General features: G+C 44.4%; 1 protein-coding gene and 1 long non-coding RNA gene across 3 annotated transcripts in view; one reads left to right on the top strand and one right to left on the bottom strand.

The window, feature by feature from the left end:
- Positions 1-25,804, top strand: part of OPCML (opioid binding protein/cell adhesion molecule like) — a 760,587-nt gene that overhangs the window by 207,724 nt on the left and 527,059 nt on the right. The window lies entirely within an intron of this gene.
- Positions 19,349-19,924, bottom strand: LOC128402989 (uncharacterized). The gene is made up of 2 exons (XR_008327830.1): positions 19,721-19,924; positions 19,349-19,606 (listed from the first exon to the last, which is right to left on the bottom strand). It is a non-coding gene; the product is annotated as an uncharacterized LOC128402989 (long non-coding RNA).

Below are 25,804 nucleotides of genomic sequence, written 5' to 3'. Positions count from 1 at the left end.
CGCTCTCGATATTAGCTCTTATCCTCCAGCACAATCACTTATATTGCCAAAACGTGGAGTTAATTGCTTTTATCCACAAAAGAGAAAGGTGTTCTCTCAACCTTAGTTATGAAATCCTTGCTTTAAGATGTTTACAAGGCGGGTAGGCGGACTTCCTCTTTGCGCCTTCCCCGGTCGTGCCTAATTCCAAAGAAAAATTTTCCCTTTTTAAGTCCAATTTCCGTATTACTCACGGGTTGTTACTTTTAGTCCAAATGTTCAGAGAAAGAAGTCAGCGCTCTCCGTCCATGGCATGCGGCTTCACTCAGTAGGGGAAGCAGTCGACTCTCAGCACCGCACCGCTCTCCGTCCCCTGTTCCGAAGCCTTTAAAAAGGCTCCTTCGCGGGTCGGGGGGGCGCAAATGGTGCCCGCCGAGTCACCAGGTCCACAGGCTTTAGCGCCTGTGGTTTCTGAGGGTCCCCGCGTCGCCGCCGCGGCAGGACCCGACCCCTACTAAGCCGATTCCCTCCGGAGCTCGGAGGGAATCCGCCATTAGGCGATGGCGCTAACCCGGAAGTGACTTTCTTTCATCTATCTGTAATCTTCCCATATTCAGCTCTGTGGGGTGTCCATGGCTTCTAGTGTAATAGGAGAAAGAGAAAAACTTTTCTCTGTCTACTTCCTCCATTCCATGCATAATTTTATCAGCTTCTATCATGTCACCTCTTACTTGCCTTTTCTCTAAACTATAAAGTTCCAAATGCTGCAACCTTTCCTCAGAGAAGGTTGCTCCATCTTCATGTTCATTTTGCTTGACCTTTCTGAATGAACTGCCCACCCTGGCTATCTCTGAGTGTGTAAGCAAGCTCTTGCTTTCATTTAAGTATCTATTCATCGCACACTTTCCAACTCATACTACAGTTTATCAACCACCACCATGTCTGCCTTGCTGTCTCAGTAAATGTAGTCCTTTATAATTGACATGGTCCTCTGTATTGACAGATGCTGCATACCCTACTCAAGGAGTATGCACTCTTTTGTTACTTTGCTTAGCTAGCTGGTAAATGGTTATAAATTCCAAAGGTCCATTGCTAATGGTATTCAGTCCCTTTTAATTAAAGCGACACTGTCAAGTGCTTCCTTTATTTTCACTCCCTTTTGTGCGTATTCTGAGTTGTAATGCCCCCCCCCGCCCCTTGCAAGCTTGAAGATAATAATTAATCTTCTGTTGATTTTGTCCTTTTCTGTTTGGCAAACTTTGATCCATTCTTTTTTTATGGCACTGAAATTAACATGGATGCTTTTGTTCCTAAACCACTTTCAGCTGAATGTACCATCTTTCTGTTTCCTCCAAACCCTCATTCCCATTCAGATCAGTGGTGCTATGTGTGAGCAATACAGAAACTCATTATTAAACAAGCTGTTCTTCCCATAGAAGGAGGGGAGTGTTAGATTTGAAAGAGGGGTTCTAAGAGTGGACGTGGGTGGCGCTGTGGTCTAAACCACTGAGCCTCTTGGGCTTGCCAATCAGAAGGTCGGGGGTTTGAATCCCCAAGATGGAGTGAGCTCCCGTTACTCTGTCCCAGTTCCTGCCAACCTAGCAGTTCGAAAGCACACCAGTGCAAGTAGATAAAGAGGTACCGCTGTGGTAGGAAGGTAAACAGCTTTCTGTGTGCTCTGGTTTCCATTATGGTGTTCTGTTGCACCAGAAGTGGTTTAGTCATGCTGGCCACATAACCCAGAAAGCTGTTTGTGGACAAACACTGGCTCCCTTGGCCTGAAAGCGAGATGAGTGCTGCAACCCCAGAGTCGCCTTTGACTGGACTTAACCATCCAGGGGTCCTTTACCTTTACCTTTACCTAAGAGTGGAGTGGAGATCCAGTGTGGTGTAGTAAATAGAGCAGTGATGGTACCACCGTCCCAAGGGCCATGTACCACCAGTATTAGGAGCCAGAGACAAAAGTGGATGTAGCAACAGATATGGCAGAAATCAGTCATGTAAGAGTCAGGGGTTTCTGTACACATACATTGCTCCATCCAGGCAATTAATAGGCATTATCGTGGTCCAAGGACAAAACCCAGCCAGGCAAAAGCATGTTCATAGAGCATAGGGAGATCAGTGGAAGCTGGGCCTGTGGAAGAAAGATTGTCAGCAAAAAGTCCAAACAGCCAAATAAAGAGCCCCGGAGGGCTTGCATTTGGCCCTGAGGTTCTCAGACTAGGACCCAGGAGTTCTGAATGAAGCTCCTTTGGATGTCCCTGGGCCAGTCATGATCTATCAGCCTAAACTACCACACAGGGTTCTTGTGATAATACACACTGGCATACTTGGAGGAAAGGCAGGCTAACGTCATGATTAAATGCATCCAGAAAAACTTTATGGAAATCTCAGGGGCATCTGAACCAATGATTTAAACAGGGCTTGGCCTCCTGGTTTTTTTTAATAGCTGGAGTCAAAACTAGTCTCTCTGGTGGTGATAAATTTCAAAGCTGATTTGTTTGGGTTATTTATTTATTTAAAGGAAGAAGAACAAGGCAAGAACAATTTGAATGTTGAAAGGATTTGCACAGTGGGTCAGCATTTAAACAATGCAAGTATTTCCACATGACAGCTTCTGCCAATAATTGCTTCTAATTACTTCCCCTGTCTTCCTCACATCTGCCCTCTGCCTGGTACATTCAAGCTGTCCCTTGTCTATTCAGCCCGGCTTCACCTCTGCTCCTTTGCTGAGCTGCAACATGTTTGCTATGAAGTTTCTTGCAGGGGCTTTAAATTGTCTGATTATGTCCAAATGCATAAAGGTTTTTTTCCCCCTTCCCCTTTATGCTTCTTGTCTTTTCAGATTAAATGATTTGGCAGCTGTTTTGCCCCCAACAAAAAGATCTTTGTGTGGTTAAAAATAGAGGTGCAAAGTAGCAAAGGGCTCAAGACTCCAAAATAATATTGCTTGCTTTTCTGATGTTCCTTTTAGTGAAAAAGTTTATGGAAGCAAGCTTCAGGATCCACACCCACACTGGCCCAGCAATGAGTCACACTGAAGCCATTGCCTCAGGCGTGGGATCCGGAAAGGTGGCACATCTTGCCTCTGTCACCCATTTCTGCAATTTCCTGCCCTGCCCATTGCCCACTGCTGGTTTCCCACAAGAAGTGGCTCTCTGTTGAATTTCCACACCTCAGCAGTAGAAAACCCTGTGAAGAGACCCAGAAGTGCTAAGCAGCAGTATACGAATACAGACACAAATGCAATGCCTCCTGTGCCCTCCTTTTCCCTGCCTGACTTCCTCCAAGCCAGCTGAGCTGCTGCTTTTGCCTCTGCCTCTGCCTCTGCCTCAGCTGCTGCCTTTGCCTCCCATTCCTCCTTTTGCCTCCTTCCTTGCCCAGCAAATGGCACGCAGCTGCTGTCATGCACCATAATAATAATAATAATAATAATAATAATAATAATAATAATATAATTATTTATACCCTGCCCATCTGGCTGGGCTTCCCCAGCCACTCTGGGTGGCTTCCAACAAAATATTAAAATACAGTAATCCATCAAACATTAAAAGCTTCCCTAAACAGGGCTGCCTTCAGATGTCTTCTACAAGTCTGGTAGTTGTTGTTCTCTTTGACATCTGGTAGTAGGGCACCCCAACCTCTCTCTGACTGCTCCAGAGCCCTTGGGGGTGCCTCTCTTTCTCCCCCACCCTGCATTCCTCTTGGGCTGCCCTTTATGCCTCTTCTCCAGTTCTCCACTCCAGCTCACACACAAACACCTCTGCCTCTGCCAGGGAAGCAAAGCAGCACTCCTTGCAAATGTGTAGGAGAAGCAGAGCCAGGGAGTTCCTGCAGGCTGATCCTGCTGCATGCATTGATTTAGAAAGTGAGCTCCATTGTGAGGTTTACTTCCAAGTAAGGATATGATCCTGCATGCACTGACATGAGAGTAGGACCCTTCTTGCTGAGGGAGAGGTATTTACATCCAAAGAAACCTAGTTGTAAATGTGTGATTACCTTCTTGGTACTGCTTTGGGGTTTAAAGAACTGAAGGAAATTCCCGAAAGTGGGGGAATGAGCGGCTTTCCCCATCTTTTGCTGTTAGTCCTGCTCTCGTGTAGGGCAAGTGAGTGAGTGTCTCCCCTTTAATCCAGGATGCATGGAGTGGAGGAGCGCTGTTTCCTTCTGTGATGTCTTAGCCTTGTTCTCGTGCTTTCTAGCAAGGCTACTAGCCATGGTGGCTATGCTCTCTGCCTCCACAGTTGAAGGCTTCTGAATACCAGTTGCTGGAAACCACAGGAGAGGAGAGTGTGCTTGTGCTCAGATCCTGCTTTCAGGCTTCCCACCGGCATCTGGCTGATCACTGTGAGAACAGGATGCTGTACTAGATGAGCCACTGGCCTGATGCAGCAGGCTTCTCTTATGTTCTTAACATCTGGAGGGCTGCAGCTTCCCCAACCCTGGTGTAAACCATGAACCAGCATGCCGGTATCAAATCCTTTTCAGGCGTATTTGTGATGGTGCATTGTGTTGTGCTTTGAATTTGTGAGAGAGTGCTCAGACACCCAGCACAGCAGTCAGTCTGGAGAGATGAGGAAGGCAGCAGGTCTGCTAATGAAAAGTTTCAAGTCTCCCATCTTTTAATCCAGTCATTGTCATACTGATGACATAGCAAATGTGCATTTCTGAGGAGAAGGTATACCATCTCCCCCTCCTCTCCACCATTCCCTTGCTCTCTCCTCTACCCAACACTGCATAATTCAGCAATTTTGGTAGTCAGTGATTTAATGCTTACAAGATGGGGAGTGACAGGTTTTATTCCCTATAAGCAAGAAAGTTTGTCATTTCTTGTCTTTCCTTGTCAGGGAGTAAGAAACTCCAATGATGCACTGGAGTGGCAAAGAATCCATCTACAAAATCTCACCAACCGCTTTCCCAGCAGCTTTCATTAGCAAGGATAGGAGGGGGAGATTTTTTGCTTTGGCATCAGTGTTGCCTTGTTGCTAGAACCTCGCGGGTGACTCCCTTTGTAGTCCTCTCTCGCTTTCCCAGCAGAGGAAGAGAATGCGCAATGTGGAAAGGTGTCCTTTTGAGTAAGTGGAATTCTGAGTTTGTTATCAACAGAAGGTGTTGCATGCTGTCATAACTGAAACATCTCTTAGAACTCCCATGGTGAGGTATGCTTCTCTTGGGGGGATTCCTTTGTCATTTGTGCCTTCTTCATTTTCAGCAATGGTGAGGAAACATCACAATAAACAGTGCTAGATTTAGGGCGGTACACACAGTTCCCCCGCCCAGAGCACCAAGCCGAGAGGGTGCAATATAATCATCATCATCATCACCATCCTCATCATCCATATATTTAAATGGGTACCTACCAAGAAGGCCCATAAAAAAGCAACTGTACCAAAAGGAATTATTGCAAATCCCCACATACATCAGAGGTTGTCTTCACTTCTTTACACCATCATAATCAGAGCCAGATACATGTTTTAAGAGATCCTTGGCAGCCCTCCTCATATTTTGTTTTTCTGTTTATTTGTTTAAATATATACAAACTTAAACCGAGGTACCACTGTATATCCAGTTATATCCAGTGGTGGAGCTACTCAGTGCAGACCCATTGAAGTCAATAGACATGGGTATCTTAGATTCATTAATGCAGGACTACTCAACAAACAACCCATAATACAAGAATATCAATGACAACTAGTTGGATAATAATAATAATAATAATAATAATAATAATAATAATAATAACAACAACAACAACAATAATGATGTTCCAAAGGCCTGCCTGAACAGTATTCTTTAAAAGATGCCTAAAAACAAGCAGTAATGCCTCCTGCCAGACTTCCATTGGCAGGGAGTTCCACAAGGCACAGCCTGTGACACTTGTTTTGAAACAGAAACAGTTGAGAGGGAAAACAATCCCAATTCTCGATGTGATAAGCCATCTAATGGCAAGGAACACTAGAAACTTCAGGGTTTGACACACGAATGCCTGAATCTGGGACCTAGCTACTAGGATTCTGCATGTGCTTAATCAACAAACCCATGTTCGGGAATAAAAGGAAATTGATATTACAAGATTAATCCCTGTGACTGGCAGACAGCAGAAGATAAACTGAGTCTGGAATAAGCTGTAGTGGATTGCATGTTAGGGCTGTGCCACTCACCTGATTTCTCTCTGACTGAGTCACCTCCATTCGCCGCATACTGGGAAAGAAAAGGGGGGGCAGAGTGCAGACACACCAGCGGAGCCTATTTTGTGCTCCTGCTAGTATGTTTACACCACACTGACCTCTCCACTGGTCAGGTGAGTTGTACAGACCCACCACATCATCCGCTACTGGGTATAGCTGGGCCTTCTGCTTTAGTTTAGTCAACACTGCTAAGCGTTCACTCCCAGTCTCCAGCTTGTAGACTTTCGGGCTGATAAAGAACACCCACTATGTGTTTCTGTTCTCCATGTGGCATTTGGCTGTTGTGAGGTATGTGTGGGAGAAATTCCCCTTGGGGATTCAAGTATTGAGGCTCACACCAAATTCCTAATCAGTAAGATTTTATTCAGCAATGCATTACAGGACAGAGTTCAAAGAGTCTGTGGGAACTTGCCATTAGGACACAAACTCTATAGGAAAAATATCTCATCTCGGCGGTTTCATCCTCTACCCACCTACCTTCTACCACTCCATTGCCCACCCCACCATCTCTCATCCAACCACAGTCCTTGAAACACAGCTTTACTCAACCCATTTTCACTGTAGCGACGAGAACCTTCCTTGTATCTTATATGGAGTTCTTTTTCACTCCAACATTGAGCCGTTAGGTTCCCCCTTAACTAATTCTTACCAGTTTTGTGACCAGTTTTATGGACATGACACTGACCTCACTGATAAGGACTTTTCCCGAAATTCCACATCATATGCCAAAGTCTTGCAGTTGGAACTTGAACAGTTTTGCTGAAATACATATCTTGGTGTGTATGAGCACCCAGATTAATCTCCTTGACAGTCACAGCAGTGAACTGAATTGACTAAAATATAGGCACATTTGGTGTCTACAATGAAATTAGCTTTTCTGTTTCTCTTTATGTTATCAGGATGTGGAAATGAATATTATGTCATAACTAGTTTTTCTTTTTTAGTACTCTGAGACAAATAACCTGCTTTTACCTCCTCCTGTTCCTTTGCCATAATCAGATTATATTTGTTGTTGAAAGTTTCCACCAGATAATTGCTGTGAAAATATATGTATATGAATTTTAAAGTGTGAAAAATGAGGCATTTGTGTCAGATCTTTGATATTATGAAACTTAAGTATGTCAGTCTTGTGGCATTGTGGGAAATTTTGAATGGTGTCTCCATTGCATGTAGATGAGCACCACAGAAGGGTTTACCTTATAGTTGTTGTTGTTGTTATGGTAAGAAGTAGCAGAGCTCCCCTGAGCACCTGCCATTTTGTTCCCTTCACAATGCCTCAGACATTGTGTCAGTCCTGGGGCATTGTGGGGAGAGAAAATGGTGCCCACCATACAAAAAATTCCCTCCCCACATAATGCGCTGGAACAATGAAGTGTTCTGGAAAAACAAAATGGTGGCCACCAGCTGAGTGGCAGCTGATAAACCCAATCCTACCCCGAGGAGGGCAAGGACAAGGTCTTTAATGCAGTGTGTACAGCTGGGAGACTACCAGAGGATGCCATGTGCTGACACCAAACATGAATATAACATTGCAGGTGTCTGGATATCATTTGATACTATCTCACTCTCAAATTGGACATAATCTACACATGCATCAAAGGCCTATTTCCCACTATCTCGATTGGATAGCTGCAGGTTTTACCTACCGTACAAGAGCTTGCAGTTGTGAACATGATGGTGCCAGTAGCATAGCCTTTAGCAATGATTTCCTAGTAGTGTTCCAATGTTACGCATGGGCAGCAAGTAGTTGCAGTAGTAACTGCATACCCCTCAAGAGTCCTGTTTTAAGATCATGTAAGCCAATTCTGGCTTCTGTTTGGATCTTGGAATGTCACATTTTTTTGGTCTGGTGCTTTGGAGCAATTCCTTGCATCAGTGCGCTGGACCAAAAAACACTCACTCTGGCTTGAGTCTGCAAGGGTGTGCCAGAGCTCTCATGCATGCCTGCTGATGAATGCCAGAGCATGAGACCAGAAGGCACACCCCTCCTGATATCTCAATTTTGAGAACAAAAATGTTGGAGGGGATGTAATTGGCTAAGCTGCTAATATCCTAAGGGACTCTGATTGACCTGCTCAGATATAGGGAGGGGCAGTGTATTCATGCGGGCCAAAGGATGGATGGATCATGGAAGCAAGGACCTAGGAATGACAGATGCAGAGGTCTTAGGGCCCCTCCAGACTGGTGTTTTATTGTGGGTATGTTCTGCAACATACTCTTGACATAAAAATAGTTCATATGGGGTAGATGTATTCTGCTGCTTTTTGTTCCATTATGCTTCCCTTTTATAGCAGTTCATAGGGGCTCTAGTGCAACAAAAGCAGAACAAAAATAAAACTAAAACATTTGTGATAATAAAAAGTTATGAGATTTTAGCAGGCATTCATGGGATATGCACTGATTGAAAGTGAAACGGTATGACCACTCCCAAACAGAACGGAAAGTGGGATTGCATGTGACAGCCCCAACAGTATCAAGAGCACAAATAATCATAAATGAGGAATAAAAGGGGCATATGGATGGACGTTTAGTAAGCAATGGGCCAAAGGAAATGGGACAGCAGGAGACAAGAATCCAGAAGATCATCAGCATCAAGCAAGCATCTCCTGGAGCTTGCAAATCTGAATTTTAAAATGGGAGGAAAGCAGGTAGAAGGAAGGGATGTAGATTCAAGAGATGAACAGCAGAGACTGATCAATTTGGGCAAATGGGGTACTAGACCACCAACCTCAATTTTCTTTCACCCAGTTTCTACCTATCTGCCTCCTTAGTTACAACCAGTCTGGGGAGTGGTGGTGGTGAGGAACCAGTCAGCTTCCTTCTCCAGTCTTAGTCTTGCCCTTGTAGAACTCAGCAGGGGGAAAGGCTGGGGACAAAGCTAGATCAGCCAGCTCTGTCTGTCAAAGTCTTGAGATCCACCTATTGTTGGGGCTCCCTGTATTCTGCCCCATCATTCTTGATGGGCACCAGTCATTACTTGGGATGAATATGAGAAACACTGCATACTTTGGCTTCACTACTGTTAGGGTGCGGGGGAGCCAACAGCATCATATAATTCTTGTTGAAATGCTCCAGCAGGACAGATGCAATGCTTCTTGCCATGACACACTTTTTAAAGTCTTATTCAGTGGTTTAAATCATCCCCTAGCCAGAAAGCATGACTTGCTTGCCTGCAGACACTAATGGATTTTGTCATTCATTGCCTTGACAATATAAACAGCCCTTAAGTGCCAGCTGCCGCAGAGAACAGCAGGCACCACAAATCTAGGGGTTCCATTAAAGGTACTTCAAGAGAGTTGCATCAATGACTTTTGCTTGTTAAGACTACTTTGTTCCCCATTAATTCACTCCGCTCCTCAAAAACAAGGGCAGAGATGAGTGTCATGTCCACGCTGGGTTTTTCGAACTCCCCTAAGTTGCAGCATGGGAATGTCCTGCTATTTCCACCAGATGCACTGGGCTGAAGATGCCAGCTGGTTGCATTAGAGGGAATGCAGACAGAGGTGCCAAGATGGATTTGGCAGGATTAGCTCAATGTGTGCTCATGTAGGCATGAATACCACACCGGGTGCTCCAAAAATGGCCCCGGACAGCAATGATGGCAACAGAGAACTGAACGCTGCTATTGTTTAGCTTTGGTTGAAGTACCCCCTCGGTGCTACACCAGCTACAAAGGCACTATATCCTAATTAACTTTAAATGTCTCACTCATAAAGCTGTCAGTGTCTAGCTCTAATGCCTGTAGTTTTAATGATGCATTTGATTAAGAGGTAATTTTATTCACTCGACGGCAGCCGGGCCTATTTGGAGAAGGATCAGGTTGGGTTGTTGACTTAAAAAAAGTAGAAAAAGCCAGCATTTGCAGACTTGGTTGTTATTAAGAGTATCCACAAGATCACTTAACTTAGATTTGTTAACAGTTTAATCATCCCTTTGTTCATACACGAAGGATGCAAAGGGGTGGATTTAAATCTGGTGCAAAGAGAACCCATTTTCCATACCAAGGGAAGATGAAAATCCTGCTGGCTTCAGAGCTTGGTCAGTTCTCACAACCCCAATTTTACATCCCTAAGGAAGGACTAGGAATTTTATTTTATAAGGTTCTCACTGAGGGCTTATCCACACTTACCCATGCTTTCTAGACAAAAAGTCCACAATTTCCCAGTCCGTGTCCAAGAGCTTTTCCCTGCCACTTTCCCCAGGGAAACTCATTCTGACCGCTGAATCAGAACAATCAGCAATTTGTTTCCCCCCCGGAGGTTGCCATTCACTCCAATTCAGTGGTAAAGAACAGGTTTTCATGGGGAAAGTGGTGTGTGTGTGTGTAAAAAAGTACTTGGACATGGACATGGAAATTCCAGACTTGTGCCTAGAAATTGTGGGGCAAAACCTTAGTGTGGATGAACCCTGAGTTTTGCACCCAGATATAATCATGCAGTTGTGTTGAGTCCTTGAAACAACATCATGAATTTCATCTGGAATGTTTATAACTGAACAGACACTGAAGCACTTATGCACTGGCTACCTAGTTATACTCCCAGCACACACTGATAAAACCCAAGTCTTCTTCAGAGTTCATCCAGAGTAATTGGATTAATTTCTTAGACATTTGTTGTTGTTGCTGCTGCTTGATCCATACTGCAGATTCAGTAAAGTGTGCATGACATGAGCTAGTGACATCATTTCTCTGTCTGGGGACATAGGAACCTTGTTCATTCCTTGCCGTGGCATCACTGCGGACTTTCCAGAGGGATGCAGATATGGTGCATGGAAGGCTGTGAGCAGGTTCTGCACTTCCTTTCCTGCTGCCTGCATTTAGGGAAACAGAGAGGAGTACATAATGTAATGTGAAAGTTGGAGTGAGGTTTTGGGAATCCCACAGCAAGGACTGGAACAATGGCCAGCCCATTTTGGATTGGGCTAGATTCCGGGGGGTTCTGGCACCCAACAGAGAATGGAATTGCAGGGAACAGACTTGAAATCTGAATTCCCTACTGTTTTGAACTGTGCCCAAATTATGAGAAGTGAAGGGAAAATCATGTTTGTGACGATCTGACAGTGTTCGTGATTTCTCTCCTACACTTCCAAATATTGCAGACTTTCAGCAGGCCATTGCTTGATATAAATATTTCCCTTACTTTTTCTCCTTAGAGACAGAGATATAGTAGCAATCAGCACTGGATGAGTTATTTCGCTATCCCCAGTGGCAGCTGTTACCAGATGTTTACATGTTTTGAAATGTCAAATGTTGATCTCAGAATCATTCAATCTCTCTTTTAAAAAGTGTCATTTTGTAAGTAATGTTTTTATTGGTGGGGGAGGTTAATACACAATTTCTCTCTTGACATTTAACCTCTTCCCGGCTGCATGTATCTGTTGACAGCAGTTGTCATTTTAAGCAATGTGCCATTAACATTTACCAGGGGCATCAAGCCCACCTCCTTCTTTGCTGCCTACCTGCACCATAACATGAAGCGCCAGACAAAAAAAATGACTGCTGGGTGCATAAGCATTGTGCGATTCCATTCCCCTTCAATGATTCTTTGATCAAGTCTGTGCAGTCACAGGGTGATGAAGTCAAAGCCTACTGCTCTAGAATCCACCCATGTTCTTCCTGCTTGAACAAGAAGGCAACAATTCTAACATGAACAGCAAGCAATTTTTGTGCAGAACTGTGAAGATGGGACAATCTGATTTTGTAGCCAGTGATGGAAAAGTGGTCATACACTCTTGCTGCAGGAGAAGGCCCTGGGGGTTGGAGAAGATTGACGCCTGCTAAGAAGGGTATTGCAGTAGCTGGCTGCCCTTCACAAGTGCCTAAGAATGAGGGGTGTATGGATCTGCCGATCTGAGCTTCTCTTAGTTTCTCATTTTTCCAATCTTCACTTCTCCCCATTTCTGCAGTAATTTGTAATTTCTTTTTTTAAAAAAATCTCATAAAAAGTTGCCAGAATTTCAGTTATCATAGATTCCGGCGTATAAGATGACTATTTAACCCCAGAAAAGGGATTAAAAGGTTGGGGGTCGTCTTATACGCCGGGTATGGGCGGCGTGGAGCGGAGCCCACCCACTGCTGCTTCGGAAGCAGCAGCATCTGGCGGCAGGCTCCGCTCCGCGCTGGGCGTCTTTCTCTCGGCAGCTGCCAATTTGGGGGGTTGTCTAATACGCCCAGTCGCCTAATACGCCGGAATCTACGGTATTTTTTTCCTAATAAAAACATTTTATGTAGTTTTGATTAATATACACATTTTGCAAATGATTCCCCCCTAATAAAACAGTTTTGTATGTAATTTTCACATATACATTTTTATGCATGCTACCCCCCAAATATTCATTTTTTGTACATATTGCAAAATTCAGAGAAATGCAAATTTTGAAAGATTGCTGTGCGTCAGCTCACATATTGATTCTAGTGTCAATTAGGTAGTTTCTCATTAAAAAGCAAACAAAATTGAGCCTCTTCATCCCTACTTAGGATTGTATGGACTACCTCTGAATTGAGCACTACACCACTCTGGCGCTTGAGGTACAATACCCAAAGTTCAATCCCTCTCATTTGCAATTAAAGATAGTACAGTGGTACCTCGGGTTAAGTACTTAATTCGTTCCGGAGGTCCATACTTAACCTGAAACTGTTCTTAACCTGAAGCACCACTTTAGCTAATGCTGCCATTGCGCCGCTGGAGCACGATTTCTGTTCTCATCCTGAAGCAAAGTTCTTCACCTGAAGCACTATTTCTGGGTTAGCGGAGTCTGTAACCTGAAGCGTATGTAACCTGAAGCGTATGTAACCTGAAGCATACGTAACCCGAGGTACCACTGTAATGGGCAAGCTCCTGTAGGTGCGACTTGGAATTGAGCAAGGCAAGCCATGGGGAACCAGGGGAAATACGGTTTCAAGGATGCCTGGTGCCCATAGTAATGATTTGTGAGTCCTGGAGAACTACATTTCCCTTCTGTCTGGGATACTGCCTTGGCAACATTCAGTGCCCTAAAAGTGAAGAGAGTAATGGAGACTTCATAGAGTCAAGTGTGAGACCAAGTTAGTTTGCTGCCTGAGGCAAGGGAGAGAATGGCATCCACTGTCATTCCATGTACAAAAGGTGACCAAGGAGGCAGTTCATTCTTACTTAAGCATTGCTAACGGGAGAGTGCCCTCTACCCACCTCAGTGCCCGTGCTAGCTTCAGGGGCATAGGTAAAGCCACAATACACCTATAGCTCTGCCCCTCAGCATTTGTGACTGCCTCATGGTAGGGTAAGCCCTGGCAGGGAGGTCCTTAGCGACACCTTCCCGTGCAAAGGCAAGGAGTTGCGTCCTGGTGAAGTTGTTATGAATGAGGGTCAAACTCTGTTGAAGATAGAGTCAGCTCATAAATTTCTCTCTCTCTCTCTCTCTCTCTCTCACACACACACACACACACATACACACACACACACAGTGGCGTAGTGTGGGGGGTGCAGGGGGGCGGGCTGCACCGGGCGCAACATCTTGGGGGGGCGCGCTCGCACTCGCAGTGCTAAAATCAGTGCTAAAATCCACGGGTTAGGGGGTGCAAATTACTTGCCTTGCCCCGGGTGCTGACAACCCACGCTACGCCACTGCACACACACACACACACACATTTGCCATTAAGAGCCCCAATTCTGAACCATGACTAGCTGAGGAAGAACCACATGGTTACAGAAGTTCCCAGACTACATCCCTAGCACCTCCAGGTACAGCTGAAAATTTTCCCTGCCTGAAACCATGGTGACATAATATTGCGCTAGATGGACCAATGATCTGACTTGCTGTAAGGAAGCTTCCTATAGCCCTCTAGGATGGGGAGGCCATTTTCTCCAGCAACCACATATCTGCTGCATCATGTACCCTAACCCTTTTGTTTAGGTCGGGACCATTAGCCAATATGGTCCTCTCCAGATGTTTGAGACTACAATTCTCATCAGCCCCAGACAGCATGGACAGTAATCAGGAGTTCACATGAGTTGTAGTGTGCAGCATGTAGAGAACACCATGACAATTACCCATGACACCATGACAATTAGGTGCAAGAGGAATAGGTGGTGGACAAGAAGGCACATCTGTGGGGAATGCCAGTCTCCAGCTGAATGACATAAGTTGTGTATATTTTTTACTGAAGCACACACAAAAAAACATTGCTTGGGCAGCCATTTACGAAATTCAGAAAGGCAAGGACTGAGAAGAATTTCTGTGTTGCCTTGAAACAGAGGGAAGCTAAGTACATCACCTTGAGTTTCTTTGCACCGTGTCACAGTGTGTTGCATGCTTTTGTGCTGCTTGCAGACAGCCCGACACATCAAGTCAGACAGCCTCTTATTATTAAATCTGTTTGCAAATGTGCTGAGATTGCCCTTCCCATATGCCCTTACTTATGAGTGGTGGCAGACTGTGGCTGTGAATCACAGGCCTCCATATACATCAGTTCTCTAATGCCCTTACTTGTTCCTTTTCCTTAACTAAGATTGTCATTTGCAAGGGACTTCATGAAGAATCACACCAGTTAGTGGCTGTGTTTGCTTGCGTCTTCAATATACAAGAACAGCAGCCGTGAAATTTTATAAGACATTGCAGGACACCAGTGCCGAAAACCTGTTTGGACATTTAAAGCAGAACATAAAGGAGGAGAGACAAAGGTTTCTGCCAATCTCCCAGATGCTCAGAAAATCTTCCAGATGCTCAGAAAATCAATCCAGAATTTGAACTAGGTGAATACGAGCATCTTAGTCATTAGCATATGGTGATGACTTCATTGGTGTATTTCAGGCTCTGGAAGCCTAACAGGGTCTGACCCCGGTCTCGGAATGAGAGCATTCCCCCTTTTCTGTTCTCTAATACTATCCTTGCATTACTTCTCTCATCCCAGGATATATTTTTGTATAAACCAGAGGTGAGGAAATTCAGGAACGAGAGCCAAATATTGCTCTCCAGACCAGTAGCCAACAGTGGGGAACACACCTGACCTTCCAGCAGCTTAGTTGCTGCTAGATAGCTCAGTTGGTTAGAGTGTGGTGCTAATGCCAAGGCTGCAGGTTCGATCCCCGTATGGGACAACTGCATATTCCTGCATTGCAGGGGATGGGACTAGATGATCCTCAGGGTCCCTTCATTTATATGATTCTTACTGGCAAGGAGAGAGGGAAGGGGCAAGGCAGTGGGGAGGTCAGCATGCGGCAAACACAGCAGCAGGAACCAGTCAGATGCTCCTGCCTGTTGTACTTACACAATGCTAACCTCCCCGCTGCCTTGTCTCTACTCCTCCTTTCCTTCCAGGTATAATCATCAGCTACTCAGCAACTGAGAAGACAGGTGAGCGCCACTGCCCTACCACTCTGGAGGGCCAAAGTGCAACAGAATGCTGACATTTCAAGAAAGTCATTGTAAATAACCATAATACCAATGGACAAATTAACAACAGCTAAACAGCAATAGCAGCTTCACTCTGTTTTTTGTAAGAGACTGGAATGTTTGTATTATGTGATTGTTCTCAACACATGCCTTATCCCACTTAATGCTCTGTCTGCTTCTGACCCACCGTCAACAGAACGCTCAGCTGTGTAGGTGTGTTTGCCCTTGATTTGTATAATAGTTATATAATGTAAGCATTGTTTTCTTTCACTCCCCTAATGCACAACTACTGCCTCTTTGATCATTGTTCTGCTGTTTACAGTTTTCCAGAGAGCTGCATACCTCAGTGACACCTAGATGATAATTTCTGGGTACTTGCCGGTTAAATTTGACTTACCCCATCAATACAAATAAAGGAAACTGCTTCTCCTAGTGCACACCTTACCTTGTACTTACCTGACCCTGAATTTTGTCTGCTCATTGAAATTTCAGTTATTCTGAATTTCCCCTCGGTTCTTTTATCTAAGCAAATATTATTGCATCATCTGTAAATACTGAGTTGTAGATGGATTTCTAAAGTTTCTGTTCAAGTGAGTAGTGTTCTAAAGATGAACTCAGGGAACATGGCATCCTAAGGATCCTAACAAGTAATTGGGAATGTGGCAAAAGAAGCAACTGTTCTGATCCAAGGGCAAGAGAGATCCAGTTGATTGCTGTGCTTATGTGGTGTTCTACTGTACTTTCTGATATTGCGTGGAAAAAACAACAACTGTTTGTCTAGTGGAAATACTGCTACCTTTTGGTACAGTAAATATAAGCTTATACATGCTGTTTCTCCTACTGTATCCCTGCCACCCATGCTCCCTTTTTTAAGCTTTAGCACTAAGAAATGCAGGCATGTAGGTTCCATGCAACCAAGTTAAATGTTATGAAATCATCTAGCTTTTAAATGTTATTATGATTGCCCATTCTCCTCCCAGAGCACGGAATAGTTTAGTAAACTGATATTTATGATGGTGCAATTACACCATTCCATTGTCTTTATCAGAAGAAAATAGGTTGCCAATTTTCACTCCCTGGGCAAGCTCCTTTGAAGCATCTTTGCCCTTCATGTGGATCATGGACGAGTCACGGCATTAAAAAATTCACTAGAACAAACAATCACACAGTATGATTGAGTTGGTGTTACACATCATTATGAACTGACATGAATTTATTGGTCCACTTACCATCATGGTGTGGTGGTGTTGTGGCCTGGCACTGGCACCACATATCACAATCCACTACAGCCTAGAGGCGCTGGGCCTCCCAGCCTGTGAGGACACCTAGCTGCTCGTCTTGCTGGCCATGGCATCAAATTCAGGCTTGCACACAGATTGGCCAATGGTGGACAGGTCTGGAGGCAGCAGCTCTCTGGGGGTGGGCCCAATGGAGCATGCAGGCTTCCCTTGGGGCCACTCCCTGGGTATAAAAACCAACCTACCCAGGTCCAGTGCTCTTTGCCAAATTTCCCTCCATTCCACCCTTTGTTTTAAACTTCTTTTAAGCTTTAATTTTTGCTTGTCCTTGTTGTGGACTTCATTGACCACCATATTCAGGGCCAGGCTGGTGGTTTTGACTAACGCATGACATTCGTCACATCTTTGGGGGTTTAGGCTTTGGGTAAGCTTAAGTCTTGACTGGAGGGGAGGTTGTAGCTCTGCCTGCCCTTCCAAGAAAAAGGCCATCTTACTAAAGGGATCTGTGAGAAGTTGCTTCTGTTCGGATGCCCAGGTGAGGTCTAGGGGCATGTCACTCCTCAAGACAGCCATCCCGTGTGGGTGTTTCTATTTGATGTAAGTCATAGGACTCCCCTGCTGTCAGATCAACTTCTGGTAGGCAGGCTGGAAGTCAATGGTTGTACTCAGTGCCTATGCCAAACCTCTGACATCTGTAATCAATAAAGTTGTGGCCTTGTTTGACCCCAGAGCATTGTGTTATGTCTGCCTATTACTACAGAGACAGGGTGACAGGTGGCTGACACCTTGGCATGCAATCCTTAGAACCCTATAATGTAGGACAGTATTATTATCTCCATATTGCAGATAGGTGCCTGTGGCAGACAGAAGAGTTATTTGCAGGAGGCCACTTGGTGGGTTCATGGCGGAGGTCTCTCCCCCCCCTTTTTTTAAACAGAGGCCTTTTTATTCTTAGTTCAAACTATTTATATAGCACATGGTCAATTTATTTTTTTTAACTTTTTTAGTAGTGTATTATTGTATTGTTGCAGTCTGCCTTATGATGACCTTATGGTGAAGGACAGATAAGAAATCCCATGAATAAATAAAACAACAAATGAATCCTGTAGATTTGCAAGTCATTAAGAACCATAATTCTTCTCAGACAACAACCAGTATATAAAGAAACCACAAAGTTTCTCCAGAGGCATTCATAATTGTCTTGACCATTGTGTGCCTGTGTGCGTGGTGCAGACTTTTAAGGGGTTCTTGAATTACAAACACTGTCACAAAAATTACCAGAAACATACTTTTCCAGTTCCACAAGGGTGCTCGAGCTGGTTAAATGTCACTAGGAAAAATAAGGCTTATGAAAACCCCCAGTGTGAAGTCACTGAGGATTTTAGCCTTACCAAAATAGCCATGATGACAAATCACCCAGGTAAAAATGCATCTCAGCTGAATCCTCCCTGGGCCACATAAATCAAAAGTTCATTATTTGGAGTGTTTCATTTTTATTTTTATGGATCTATTTACATTTTATGGAACCATCTGGTCCTCCTAGTCAATTAAACACACACACACACACACACACCAAAAAAACCACCACCAACAAGAACAACGACTCAGCTTTGTTTTTTCAGAATTTGGCAGGGGCTGGGAGAGAGCCAGTGCTGTAGTAAGCGAGAAGACACAAGTGTTTGGATTGGAGTGGAAGACAATCTAATAGTTTGAAATGGAGCATCTATAGGTTTCTGGGCATGAAGCTATAACAATGTGGTGGTAGTGGGCGGGGGAGAGAAGCCCATGGAGCAAAGCCTCATCAATCTGTTGGTTGGCCATCCCTGATTTCAGTTTAGCGTATCCCTCCCTGCAGGCTGTTTGTATCGGTTTATTGGCAATGCTCAAGTCCAGCAAATTTCCTTTGGCGCCTCCACCTCTGGGATTATCTGAAGTCCAGGGGCCTCCAGTAAGCCATTATGGAGTCAGCAGTGACAGCTTGAAAAATGGCTGAACAAGAGAACAAATGCCCTTTGTGGCAGGCAGTGTAATGAGTTGCTCCAGGACATTGTGGTCTGCAGCCAATCCCATATGCAGCAGCAGCATCCCAAAGGGTCGTAGTGATGGTGTGAACTGTGTAAGCCAGCACATTTTCCTTTCCTTTCCTTCTCTTCCTCCTCTTCCTCCTCCACAATCATTGTATTAGCTTCTGTAAAGTCCAGATGAATTATTCCCATTAGCGTGGTAGTATGGGGTGTGTGGAGCTCAAATTGGGATCTGTGCAACTTTGTTACTTACTTGGACCGAGACTCTTACACTACCTTCCAGCCAGCAGAATCAGAGCAGCTGCAAGGTTATCGAAAGTTGGACTTTCACATTTTCAATTTCACTGCTTTGAGGGAGAAGAGGAGAAGGATTTTTGCAAAGGAATTGCCTGCTGCCTTCTCCCCAACTCTCCCACTCCAGGGCTAATGGCATGAAAAACAGGAGTTGTTTGTGGACCGAATTATCTCTGACAATAACATGAGCTGCTTCTTTTTTCTTTTTATCCAGAGAGCCGGCCAGGTCTGGCCATCTCATGTAGGCTGTTAATAGTGGACTCAGGTTTGGTTTATTTAGCTTTGCAAGATGGCCATTGCTGGTTTCAGTGGCTTGACATTGCATAGGTTAGCATGCAACTCTCTGCCTTCTGTGTTCTCCAGCATGGCAGACATTAGGAAGAAAAACCATGTGTATATCAGCGTGCTCTGTTATGTTTTCCTGAGAGCCTCAGGTGTCTTAATAATCAGCCAACAGAAACATCTTTTCTGCCGAAGACAAAACTAGTTCTTCATAACCAGTCCCAACGATTCCCTGCAGAATTGAAGAAGACGAAACGGAACTTTTATTGATTCTGCTGGATAATAACAGCCCTGTTTTCCTCTGTAAAATGTTCCCACTGCACTGCATATCCCCCTGCCCCCTTACTATCTCCGAAAGCCCAGAATGCAGTTCTGCTGTTGTGTCAAACTCATTGGGAACTCTTTTCCTGCCTCACAAGGAGATTCTAATTAATAACAGCATGGGGTTTTGAGATCAGAGGGGCAGATACTATAGCAATATGATAGTCTTTGGTTGCATCCACACTCTGCATTTAAAGCACTATGATAACACTTTAATAGTCATGGCTTTCCCCCAAAGAATTCTGAGAGCTGTAGTTTGTGAAGGGTGGTGAGAGTTGCGAGGAGACCACTATCCCCTTCCTAGAGCTCAGAATGCTCTAGGAATGCTCAATCCTTCTTCACAGGGAACTCTGTGAATTGTAGTTCTCTGAGGGGATTGGGGGGTGTCTCCTAACAACTCTCAGCACCCTTAAACAACTACATTTCCCAGGATTCTTTGGGGGAAGTCATGACTCTTAAAGTGGTATCATTGTGCTTTAAATGTATATTGTGGATTTAGCCCTTCTAGCCTCTTTCAAATGTGCAGCAACCTCCCCAATCGCCCTTCACCCACACAGGTTGTAACCCAATGCTTTCCCAACAGCAATGTGGGGAGGGCTGCCAAGCATCTGAACTGGGCCTCTCATGAATGGTTATTTGGAACTCACAAAAACTGGGAGGTGAGCCAGTTTGCACAGCCCCCAAAGGGCTGGTTTGCTCATTCTCTCCCCTTCCCCAGATTCTCTACGAAAGGGATGCTGTGGAACTGCTATTTAGCAGCCTCTCTTCTTTTGTTTCCGAGATAGATGGTTAGGGAGGTTTTCACATAAAGGTTGGCCAAACATCTGCTGTTGCTGCCTTTCTTTTTAGGATGGCCGAAGAAAGGACCATGTCCTTTCAGTGCTTTGGATTCTGTAAATGAATGGGAAATTCCCACCCCATTGGTAGGATGCTTTGTTTTCCAAACTGGTCTTCATAATATATGCCACTTCCCTGCCTCAGACTTGTTTTCTAAACTGGGCTTCGTAATACAGCACTGGAGAAAAGGTCAGGTTGTCATCTGCTGGTGTGAGCCTGGGAGCTTTCCTGTTATTTTCCTGACCCCATCACCAACTCTTTTGCAGATGGCCATCAACACTCCTGCACTGCCACTGGAGTTGGCAACATCTGGGTGCCTCCCTCCCTCCCCCCCTCTCTGCAACACTTCCACTGGCCATTATTACAGTGACAGCCACATCTCACGTTGTATTTGCTTCTAAGAATCAAGCTCGTGCTGCCTTTCTTGTCGGTAGGTAGTATGATTCATGGGAGGAATGAAAGGGAGCTTGTCTGGACCAAAACCGGCAGGAGGCCTGTGGAGTACAGCTCAGCATGAGTTCACTTTCTGCATATCTTAGAGAGGAGAATTGATGAAGGAAAGGCTGGAAACAACAGGCTGGAATTTTCTTTGGAACTGACCCCCTCCCCAGCCCCATAACATTTTTTAAAGCAGATCTATATTTGAATATCAAACAGCAAGCCTTGCCAACCAAGGCTCTGTGTAATGCATATTATGCTCCCCAGTACCATTCTTCATTAGACCCTGCATATGAGTCCACAATGCTGTTTCCCTCAAACCATACCCCCTTGGCCCACACCTGATGTCGTATGTGATGTCAGGTGTGGGGCAAGGTAAGGACTTGACAATTGGGAGCTGAATTATTTATTATTGTTATTAATTGAATTTGTATCCCACCCTTCCTCCCAAAGCAGCCCAGGGAGGCAAACAGAAGCACAACTGAAAAGTAATAACAAAGCAAAGAACATTCTAAAAATGAAGCATTATACTCCCTGAGGTTCTTGCTTCTCCCTAGGATTCTGTCAGCCCACATTGTGCTCTCCAACTTCCCATCACTTGCAAATTGCAATTCCACACCCCGCCCCCCGCGCAGCTTACATCATGGCCAGCTGCAATCCTGCAACTCCCTCCTCAAAACTCTGACATTGTCTTCTGCTAACTACCCAGAGCTCAGGGTAGGGTTCTATCCATTTGCTGGCTGACCCAGAGTTTTTGCTCTTAAGACAGCTCAAATAGCTCAGTCAGTAGAGCCTGGAATTGTAAGTCTCAGGACTGTGGCTTTGAACACCACATTTGGCAAAAGATTCCTGCATTGCACAGGGTTGGACTAGATGACCCTTGTGGCCACTTCCAAACTCTTCAGTTCTATGATAGCTCAACTTTAGCGGTGCATTACTTTTGAAGATTTGTGTATGCAAACACCAAGGTATTGGAACCTCAGTGAAGTCAACACACTATGGGCTATAGCCAACATTCTTTATCCACCAGCGGATGAGTGAGTTTTCATCTTGTGCAACAAAGTTGTGGTAGCAGAAACTTATTGCACAACAGATTGCACAATCTATTGTTCAGCAAAGTTATCAACAACCTTCTTATTCAGTCTTTTGCACAACCTCCCACTGGTGCAAAACATTTCATGAGTGGAACAAGTTTACTGCTAAGCGACTTTAACTTATTGCTACATTGGCTACAACCCTTTATAAATACATCGCCCTAAAAATTGAATGATGGCAGCAACTACTCCCTAATAAGCTGTTATTTTGTAGCCCTTGTTTGATAAATATGCTGATTGTTACGAAAAAGGAGCAATGCAGAAGCGAGCTCCAGGTGGCTGGAATGCAAAACAGGATGTTGATGTTATGGGACTGTACCGTGGGAACAAGGGACAGTCTATTCTGTGCACTGAGCGCCGGATGTTAGCTCAGAGTGTCACATGACCCTGTACTGGAAGTACATGGGTGGAGTTATTATCTCTCTGCTGTTGGTGATGAGAGAGTGCAGACACGATTTCTCTGTACTGCTGGAAAGACAGGAATAAAAGCATGTAGATACATTTCTGTCTGTCTCTTTCCCCTCCCTGGGAATGGGAAGGGTGAAGTGGTGTGTTCTTCTTCACGTTGAGAAGGATCGCCGATGCAGACCTCCCCTGGTCCTGCCGGGAGTCGCTGACAGGGAGGTCAACAAGGATTCAAGCCGGGCACCTGGAGGGTGGCCAATTCCTCTGATTTAGGCTGAAATCCTAACCCCACTTACTTGGGAATAAGACCCTTTGAATTAAATGGGATTTACTTCTGAGTAGACATAGTTAGGATTGCAGACTTCTTCATTCCAATATTTCTGCCCAACATTTTAGTTTACTTTTTCCAATCATGCTCTTTAAAGGGTTAGGAAATTGTTGTTGCTTTCATTCTGCTCACAAACTGCTGATCTAAATATTGCAGATAAATTATGCTGAATAATGGATGAAAATCACTACATAATTTATAATGCCATGGGCTGAGTCAAACATGCAGGCATTTTCTCCAGCCCCTGACCCCGGGTCAGCGGCTGGTCTTTGTCTGCACTGAGCCAATATGCTAGAACTGATTGATACCTAATGGACTGAATGGGCCCGTGATTGATGGAAGAACGGGTGCTGAGTCTGTTTGTGCCATATGCACCGGATTCCAGTCCACTCAGATAATAAAACCAATAACGATCAAGAAATACTGAGCTCCCAAGAAAACTAACACACTAAGCTACAAAAGCAGATACGTAGGTAGAAAGTCAGCAGTGGTGTGGTTGCCTACCAATGTATTGCATGGAATATCACATGCATTACTGTTTGCCTGCTGGACAGAAGTTATGCATCGGATGACACAAGAAGCATTACAAAATAAATCCTCAAAGGCACTAAGGATGGGCGGATCTGTCAATTCCAGTTTCAGCATATCATTTTTCCAGCTTTAATTTCAGTTCTACCCATTTCCACATCCGTTTGCAATTTCTTTCTTTCTTTCTTTCTTTCTTTCTTTCTTTCTTTCTTTCTTTCTTTCTTTCTTTCTGTCATAGGGACAATTCATTAACATTTTACTTAAACTTTCCCCTAATATACACAGTTTTGTATGCAATTTTCCCTACCAGAATGCATTTTTTAATGGGTACTTTACAAAGTGTATGAGGTTTTGTACACATTATTTGCCTGGAGAACTACATTACACAATTCAGAGCGGCACAAATGTCAACTTATTTTGCTTCAGTTTGTACATTGTTCTATGAAGTGTGAATTTGGTAGGCTTGCCTTTCAATGTGATTGGAAACTTTCAAGTTTCTCCCATATCTCTGTTCTATACACATTATTGTCTCATCCTAGCTACCCACCTTCCATTGCGGGACAAGGAAGGAATGGAGGATGTTTTACTCAGGTTGTTAAATCACTGATATTGTGGCAAATTGTCTACTCAAATTAACTTTTCCCATAGTGAGTTGTCATCTTTCCCTAGGTATGGCTTTTTCATCATGCTACTTAGGATCTCACCGACTCCACTAAGTAAATCTTCCTTCCCACTTTGTGTGTGAAATTCTCTAGCAATATCCTTTCATGATATGGTACTGGATCTTTCAGGTTGTAACTATAAACGCCTTTCTCATATTGCTGTTTCCCCTGCCTTGCTAGTGTGTGTCAGGGAGTCAAATTCAAGGGCACAGTTTTCCCAACTGCAAAGGCCTGACTGGCATGCTATTGGAAACGTAGGAAGCTTGCATTGTGCCCATGAAATTCAGCCCCTGCCTGCTGGGGAAAAGATAACGGGTTTTTAATTAGAACGCCGGAAGCATTGCCCTCCCTCCTGCTGGGAGAAGGTGGGACATTTTGGCAGCAGAATTTAGTTCCTGCTCCTGTGCTGGATGTCTTCTGGACTTCAATCACACCTTTCATCCAGGGAGTCCAACGTGCTTGAAAACCTTTATTAAGCTACATTGCACCACTTTCCAGTGCAGCGCAGGGCTTCTGTGATTCTATTTTCTTTTAAGAAGTGGGGGAATGAAGACATCCTGAAACACAGCTTGGTTTAGAATCCTGTAATAATGTCTCTGATTAGTGTCCTTTTCGCCGCTGAATGTATTTCTTTGTTTCATCCTCATACATGATTGTAAGCCTCCTTGAGTCCATTTGATGTGGCAGAAAGCATATTGTGAGCTGTGGTCTGGCACGAAGCCTTCTTCCACAGGAGACTTCTCACATTTTCTCCCAAGAGACGGAAAGTATGGGGAACATGTTGGTTCCATGATCCATCCAACCACCTGAATGCATATGGAAATTTTAGTTATTTATCAGGCAGAGAACCACTTCCTACATTGACCTTCCTGGGTGTTAAGATCAGCAAGGGAGACCGTATTGGCAGTGCTGGTACCCTCCATGGTCTGAGCAACAGTGGCACATGAGAGGATCCCAGGTTGTGGATTGAATTCTCCTCCAGGGTGCATCTCGCTCCATCCTTGTGCGCTTTTCAACATTTGGCTGAGATGCACCTCTTTAGCCAGGCCTTTGTCTGAGTAGCTATCTTCCCCTTCGGCTGCATTGTTGCCCTGAGTTTTTGTTTTGTTTTGCCAGTGGAAATCTAAGGACTGTTAAAGTGCATGGAAGGGGCCATCCCGAAGCGTGGCTTGTCTAATTTTTAGTGACATGCCAGAGGGCCTACTTGGCGGCACCCACTCTGTGGAACACCCTCGCATCAGATGTCAAACAGATAAACAACTATATAGCTTTTAGAAGACATCTGAAGGCAGCCCTGTATAGGGAAGTTTTTGTTTTTTAATTTTGATATTTTATGGTGTTTTTTTATTTTGCTGGAAGACTCCCAGAGTGGCTGGGGCAGCCCAGTCAGATGGGGAGCATATTATTATTAATATGCAGCTGCTTCCCTCCCTCTGTCTGAGGATGGTTTAAGAAAGAACAGCAGAGGCAGTTTTAAGACTTCCTAAGTAACCAGGGTTAAACAATGAGTATTCTGACGTTCAGCATTCTTGCTAGCACAGAAGTGCCTTAAGTTGTTTACCCTGTTCAGGTGTACATTCCTGGCTTGCTAAGCCACAGGTTAGCAAGGCAGGAATGAGTGTCAGAGCTACATGCTCCCGCTCCTTTGCTCCTCCCCTTCTCCCTTCCTCAGTAAGCTGATCCTAGTTAAATTAAGCTTCGGTTCCCTGTTACATTGCTCAAGGGGAGCTACAGATTAATATCAAGTTACTGACTAGGATCCTGAACCATGGTTTGTATGTGGTTTAATCGTAAATGTCTTTAAACCTTTATTATAG

This window comes from Podarcis raffonei, chromosome 15, assembly GCF_027172205.1.
Source record: "Podarcis raffonei isolate rPodRaf1 chromosome 15, rPodRaf1.pri, whole genome shotgun sequence".
Lineage (NCBI taxonomy): Eukaryota > Metazoa > Chordata > Lepidosauria > Squamata > Lacertidae > Podarcis > Podarcis raffonei.
The sequence above is the reverse complement of the archived record's forward strand: the minus strand, read 5'-3'. Positions and strand labels throughout refer to the sequence as shown.